Raw genomic sequence first — 7477 nt, forward strand, 5'->3', positions numbered from 1 at the left:
CTCATTCTTCTGAAAGCCAACTCAAGATAATCACCCACATCAAACTACCTGCAGAGCAGTTTGGAAGCTGTTAGACCGGTATGGTGAATCACGTGACTAGTCATGACCATTAGGAGAGCATTATGACTGTGATATCTTATAGTTGCTTGTCAACTGTGACACAAAAGTACACAAAATCTGGAAGGCCTTCTGCTCACCAAAAGACAAACGAACTATACTTTACAGAATAAACTGGCCACCAAAGATAAAAAACTGTGAAACACATTATCTGCTTACTTTTTACGTAACAAGTTGAAAGTGAGTACACTGAGCTTACTGAAAGTGCTTTAAAATCTCTTCCTCACTTCTATCAATTTACGTCCTCCATGAGAGAGTCTCTCTACAACCAGTGTTACTAAAACGAAACGTAGAAACTATTTAGCTATGTGTTATCCCCTGCAAATAGCATGTCATCAATCTGACGCTGATTAGATAAATTAAGAAGCAAGCATTACATCTCAACCTTTAAATACTGATACACGTGGTATTTGTTCAGAATTAATAGCATTTAACATGGGAAACTGCTCCTTTCTGCATTACTTCTGTTTGGTCACAGTCGCAGAACAAGAAAATGTTATGTGTATAATTGTGACTCATTAATCTCCTCAATGCACAGTCTTAGTGAATAAACTACACAATTTTTTAAATGCCTTTCTTTCTTCCTATGTGTGTTGTGATCACATTCATAGGCGTGTCATCTTCTGGGTTGTCTAAGGACTACTGAAAACAACAGGAAGGAAACAGCCTTGCTTATTTCTGTAGTCCTTTTTTTTTAATGAAATGTATGAGAAATTCTACCACGAGATCTTGATAAACAATAAAATATTTGTAAGCTCTCCAGTATCCGCCTTCAAGTCTTACAAACACAACTCCACATGCAACACTGACAAGGACCAACCCTGGCAAATGGACGGGAACCCAGGTCCCGGGACTGGCTCAGGGCTCAGGCCCCCTCAGCATGCGGTGGGGAGGGGAGGGAACTTCAACACCAGTCTCCGTGAGCTTGAACTCGGCAGAACACCAGGGCAGGTGTCTGATAAAAGTAGGATAAAGTGAATACACAGGATGAAATAAATAAATGCTTCTACCATAGGGAGAAGCACCTATGTCCAGGCAGTAACTCTGACTTATGTTCCTAAAATGATTTTAAAAAAGATCTGTATGTGCTAACGATAAGGCCCAAAACACAGAGAACCACAGACGCTCTCTGACCTTCAGCTAAAACTTCAGCTCCTCACCCAGAATGAGCGGGACACTAAGCAAGACTTTTTCAGTGAACTCAATCACGTTTCTATTTCAAAAGGTATTATTGAAAATATTGGTATTTTTATAAGACCCTTCAGACTAGATTTTTTTTCAAAGGTATGTTGACGGCCAAGCTGCAGAAATCCCAGACCAGAATTAAAAAGCAAAGTTACCGATGGTCTCTAACAATCATTACACTGTCAAGGGGATTATCTCCAGGTACCAACAAGGTTCTACGTATTCTCCAAAGGCGTCAAACATGCAACTGTCTCCCAGCAATTCTGGAAATTACCTGTAATCTAAACATTCAGAAGAAAGCAACAAGGATTAAACACTGTGAACAAAATAGAGATACTACTTTAGAGACAAAAATAGAAGGTTCTGGAAACCTCCAATCAAGTTGTATTTCGAGAACAGAAAAGATACAATGGCGAAAAAATTCTTGATGTGGACCGAACTAGTTCATCTCGATCGAGGGAGTGCAGGATAGGATCTTTCGGGTGCTGTGTGCCTTTTCAATCCACAGCATCTGAACAACAGGACGCCGGAATGGTTTTGGACACAACAACGTAAGAATCGCCCCCGGGGTTCAAGGCAGGGCCCAGCAGGTCTTTATTCTGAGTCCAATAATAACAGAGACACTGAGTGGGAGGTGCTGGGTGAAAACCACTTCTGTGAGGATTATTAGGATATGTGCAATTTCTCTGGCATCTCCTCCCCCCTCTCCCCACGAAGACATGACCCCTGAGAAACCGTCCCCCCTCCAGAAGCAGTCCCTTCTCAAATCATTCCACCAACAAATCAAAGCAACTTAATGTATGAAATACAGGCCCACGCTCCCTGAAGAGGCTGACAAATACTTCGTGCAACAGCCCAGGCAGAAAAAGATAAAGGGTTTGGGTGGCTGGAACAGTGAGTTATAAGGGCAAAGTCCAATGCGAATGTTGACCCATTAATGGAAAGTCCAAGCGCACACACCTTCGACGCGTGTAATGCAGGGTGTAGTCAGACACCAATCAATCACCAGGCCAGTTTTCCTCCCTTGCAGATAAGTTTAACATTTCAGTTGAGAGAGAGACCCAGTCCTCGGAATTGATATACACGTGATCAGCTGATTAGGTTCCACACGGCTCTTTTGTTCACTACAAACAAAACGATGTAAAACACTCCCAAACTTCCCACAGTGTGAACTGCAAACACACCACTGGCAGCTGCTCAGCCGCGGCTACTGCCCCCAAACCAACTGAAAGGCTCAAGGCGCGCTCCTCTTTGCCCCAAGTTATCCTTGGCGTCTGTGCTCTCATCGCTCGGGAGGTTCCCTGAATCCTTCCGCGCTTAAGATATGGGCAAAAATTAGCAAACTTGGGGCTCCCCTGGTGGCGCAGTGGTTGAGAGTCCGTCTGCCGATGCAGGGGACACGGGTTCGTGCCCTGGTCCGGGAAGATCCCACATGCCGCGGAGCGGCTGGGCCCATGAGCTGTGGCCGCTGAGCCTGCGCGTCCGGAGACTGCGCTCCGCACCGGAGAGACCACAACAGTGAGAGGCCCGCGTACCGCAAACAACAAACAAACCAAAACAAAAAAATTTAGCAAACTCTGCACAACCCATCTAAATAGTCTCCTGAGCAGACAGCAGCCAGCAAGAGGAAACCAAGGCAACTTCCAGATTATCAAGAGGCCGTGACGCTCCTGCTGAAATAAAAACCACTCGGCCTCTCCGTCCTTAAGAAAACGTCAAGCATCATTTATTTCACCCAGGAGTTTTTCTTCCCCCCTTTTCACTGGTTAGTGGGGAACGACACAGGCAACGCTCTCACTTAGTTTGACCACCTAGAAGGAACATCTACGTTTGGGGGGATCTCTCTGCCCATCCTTGGAAGCCCCCGGGGTGACTAGAGAACACAGAACTCAGAGCCCGCGCACGGTGGCCACTCCCCCGCCGCATCACCCTCGGCATCCAGGGGGGCACTGACCTTGGCCCCTCAAGCCTGGACAGACTCACATCTGCTCCCCTGGGTCCCCCAGGCAGCCAATCCCATCGATCAGATTATCACTTCACGAGCCTTTCAAGCGGCTGGCAAATAGTCTATACAGAGTTACTTGTGGGGGAAAAGCAGTGTAATGTTAGCTCATTAGAGGAGGGGGAATCACACGCACAACCGCTTCCTTAGGCTTCGCCGGTGACCCTGTGACAGCTCGTCTCTGAGTGGGAGAGACCCCAGGACCCAGGGGAACTTCCTTCTGAATGACACGCAAGCCAGAGCCCCTGCCATCTTTGGGGAGGTTTCTGCTCCCCAGAAACCCTCTGGCTCCCGAATAAATGATTACTGGGATCCCATTCATCAAGTGTCTCTTAAGCCTTCCATTATGAGTCTGAATTTTAAATAGGGGACGAGGTCCTTTTATTACATTCCCTAATCCACGTCCCCAGGAACATTTTTTTCAAAGTTACAGAGTCTGTCTGCAACTCATTATTATTAGAACTTTACTCTCCCTTCCACCACCCAGAACTAAGCTGCACTTTAAGAAGACATCACTGCCTCCACTTAAAAAAAAAAAAAAAATCCACTGAGAGCAATATTATTAGGAGATCGACTCTATTTCCAGAATGAAAGTGTCGTAAGAGCAATACCCCTTTCTGCCTACCGACCCTTGTAACCTGAGTCCCCCCCTAAGATGGCACCTGTCAGGACAGACCAGGCAGGAAGCATTTGACAAGCGAACTACTCCATCGGCGCGCCCACATGGCCACAGGCAAGGCCAATTCCACAGCATAAGCACAGAAGCACGTGGAGGGGCGGCTCCATGACACTGCTCAGCACCACCTCGAAGTCAGCTGTGGTCAGGTCATTGAGTTCTCCAGAGGATGAGAGCACAAGTGATACAGACCCTTTCTGGGGTCTTCGGGTGACCACCACCTGGGTGCCCCCTCCCTTTCCAGCCAGCCAGAGCTCAGACATGCCCAGTGGGCTCCCTCCAAGCAGTGAGGCCCAGGCCCAGTGGTGGAGAAACAAGATGGAAGGAACCCGGGTCCCTGAGTGTCAGGTGGAGGACAGCAGCCCACCTGCCCAGATCTCAGGCTGTCACACAAGAAAGGAGTCAGCCTGTCTCTTGTCTGGACACTGTATTCTGGAGTCTCTTTTAGAGCAGGGAGAACTACCCTAGCCAATACAGCCCTAAGGCAAAGTCTTCGCACACCGTGTGTGTGTGCACCTTATATATAAACATTAAACTAGTACTGATGAGAACATTTTTCCTGGTTTTGATCATGGATGGAGAGGTTTAGCAACTCAGAACTCCAGTAATAGTGGGTATAGCAAAGGGGGCAGTTAATTAAGTCTAGAATTAGATTTTTTAATTTTAAATATGTATTTATTTAGGCTGCACTGGGTCTTAGTTGTGGCACGAGGGATCTTTTTTTTTTCTTTTTACTTGCAGTATGCAGACTTCTTGGTGGCGGCATGTGGACTCTTAGTTGCAGCACGTGGACTCTTAGTTGCGGCATGAGGGATCTAGTTCCCCGGCCATGGATCAAACCTGGGCCCCCTGCATTGGGAGCACAGAGTCGTAACCACTGGACTGCCAGGGAGGTTCTTAGAATTTTATTTTTTAAGTCAACGAGGACTTTATTTTACTAGCCAATATCTCAACACAGGTGGCTTAAAAATCTCCTAACAGTTCAGGCTTATTTTCTTAGTCTCCATATAGTGTCATAAAACAAAAGTCAGGGGGCTTCCCTGGTGGCGCAGTGATTGAGAATCTGCCTGCCAATGCAGGCGACACGGGTTCAAGCTGTGGTCTGGGAGGATCCCACATGCCGCAGAGAAACGGGGCCCGTGAGCCACTACTACTGAGCCTGTGCGTCTGGAACCTGTGCTCCGCAACGAGAGGCCACGATAGTGAGAGGCCCCGCGCACCGCGATGAAGAGTGGCCCCCACTCGCCGCAACTAGAGAAAGCCCTCGCACAGAAACGAAGACCCAACACAGCCAAAAATAAATTAATTAATTAATTTAAAAAAAAAAAAAAGTCAGGAAATTTTAGTCTTCCAAATTGTTGCATTTGAACTAGAAATTACAGTCAGCCCTGTACATCCGCAGGTTCCACATCTGCAGATTCAACCAACCGTAGATTGAAAATATTTTTTTTGAAAACTCCAAAAGTTTCAAAAAGCAACACTTGAGTTTGCCATGGGCCAGCAACTATTTACATTGTATTAGGAAGTATAAGTAACCTAGACATGACTTAAAGTATATGGGAGGATGTGTGTAGACTATATGCAAACACTACACCATTTTATGAGTGTCCCTGGCTTTTGGTATCTTGAGGGAGGTCCTGGAAACAATCCCTGCGGATACAGAAGATCAACTGTGTTCCTCAAAGATGCCTTATTAAAAACAAACAAACAAACAAAAAAAACTTGTTTAAGAAGTTAATCACAAAGCTAAGAATAAGCTTTGCAAAAATAGATATAGTTTCCTTTACCTGAAGTTTTCCAAGTAGCAGACACAATAAGTGAATAATGTGTCAGGATCCATCGCTTCAGGAGCAAGAGAACTCAGCTGAATGCCCCGAGCTGGCCCTGCAGCACGTGTTAGCAAACTTACAAAAGAAGCACCTAGTGGGACTTCCCTGGTGGTCCAGTGGTTAAGACTCTGCACTCCCAATGCAGCGGTCACAGGTTCGATCCCTGACTGGGGAACTAAGATCCCACATGCCACACGGCGAGGCCCCCACCCCCACCCCGCCAACAAAAAGAAGCGCCTGGTTTTCAGAATACATAGGAGAAACCCAGGCAGAAAATGGCCCAATCAAATATGATAATCACACCTCTGTTGGGAAAGGGGAAGATGAGACTTAAGAAAAATACCTAAAACAAAATTGTTTCTAATATCACTTGATAATATGATCTTTGAAAAGAGCTTGTGACCAAGGTGGAGGTAAGCCAGGCTGGTGTAATATATTTAAAAATATATGGCAAAGCAGAAATCACTATGGTGAGTGAAAGAAGCCTTACACAAAGAGTACACACTGCAGGATTCCATTTATATGAAGCTCAAGAACAGGTAGAACTTACCATTGGGGTTGGAGGGGGGAGGAACAGTGGTTGCCTAGGACGGAGACTGGCGTGGCAGACTGGGAAGGGGCCTGAGAGAACTTTCTGAGGTGGCAGGTATATCTTAATAGAAGTATGGGTTACACAGGTATATACATTTGTCTAAGCTCATGGAATGATACACTTAAAACATATACATTTCACTCTACAAACTTTGCCTCAAAACAGAATGTGAGTTTTAAACTCATTTATGGTATGTATGCTGAAGTGCTCAGCGGTGAAGTGTACTGATGTGTGTACTTATTTTGAAATGCTTCCAAAAAAAAAAAAAGAGGGACTGATGGTAGATAGAGGCGGATAGATCCGTATAAGGCAAACACAGTAAAATGCTAACACTGTGGGGCTTCCCTGGTGGCGCAGTGGTTGAGAGTCCGCCTGCCGATGCAGGGGACACGGGGTCGTGCCCCGGTCCGGGAAGATCCCACATGCCGCAGAGCGGCTGGGCCCGTGAGCCATGGCCGCTGAGCCTGCGCGTCCGGAGCCTGTGCTCTGCAACAGGAGAGGCCACAACAGTGAGAGGCCCGTGTACCGCAAAAAAAAAAAAAAAAAATGCTAACACTGTGGAATCTAGGCAGTGGGTATATGGGTGTCCACTACACCAAGTAATTCTTTCAACTTACCTGTATGTGTGAAATTTTGCATGATAAAAAGCTGAGGGCAAGTACATGCTAGTATGCTGAGATGTCTTGTTTTAGAATCTAAAGGAGAATGCGAATCTTACCCAGCATTTACTACTACTTCCCGCGACATAAAAAGAGCATGTGGACAGCAAATGAACACATGTTCCAGGGAGGCCAGGGTGGTGGACAAGGTGCTCGGCCTACCTAAGCTCTCACTGTCCAAAGCCATGCTTCCTAAGGCTGCCTCAGTTTAAAACTTTGATTATTCAAAATAATTTTAAAGTAAATCACTTCGGTACATCAATTACCAAAAGTTATAAATTCCTAAATAGAAAGTCTTAAAAGAAAACAATGTGACCTTGAATCCCAAATACAATACTCTGTGTCGTATTCTCTGGACAAATAACTGAAGCAGATTCAGTGATTTTATACCAAAACATTGTGGTCAAAAGGTACAAA

General features: G+C 45.8%; 1 non-coding gene across 1 annotated transcript; it reads left to right on the forward strand.

Moving 5' to 3' along the window:
• The first annotated feature begins 5911 nt into the window (after window positions 1-5911).
• Window positions 5912-5984, forward strand: TRNAG-CCC. Its single transcript has one exon. It is a non-coding gene; the product is annotated as a tRNA-Gly (tRNA).
• The last annotated feature ends 1493 nt before the right edge of the window (window positions 5985-7477 follow it).

This window comes from Phocoena sinus, chromosome 16 (genome assembly GCF_008692025.1).
Source record: "Phocoena sinus isolate mPhoSin1 chromosome 16, mPhoSin1.pri, whole genome shotgun sequence".
In the NCBI taxonomy this organism is placed as follows: Eukaryota; Metazoa; Chordata; class Mammalia; order Artiodactyla; family Phocoenidae; genus Phocoena; species Phocoena sinus.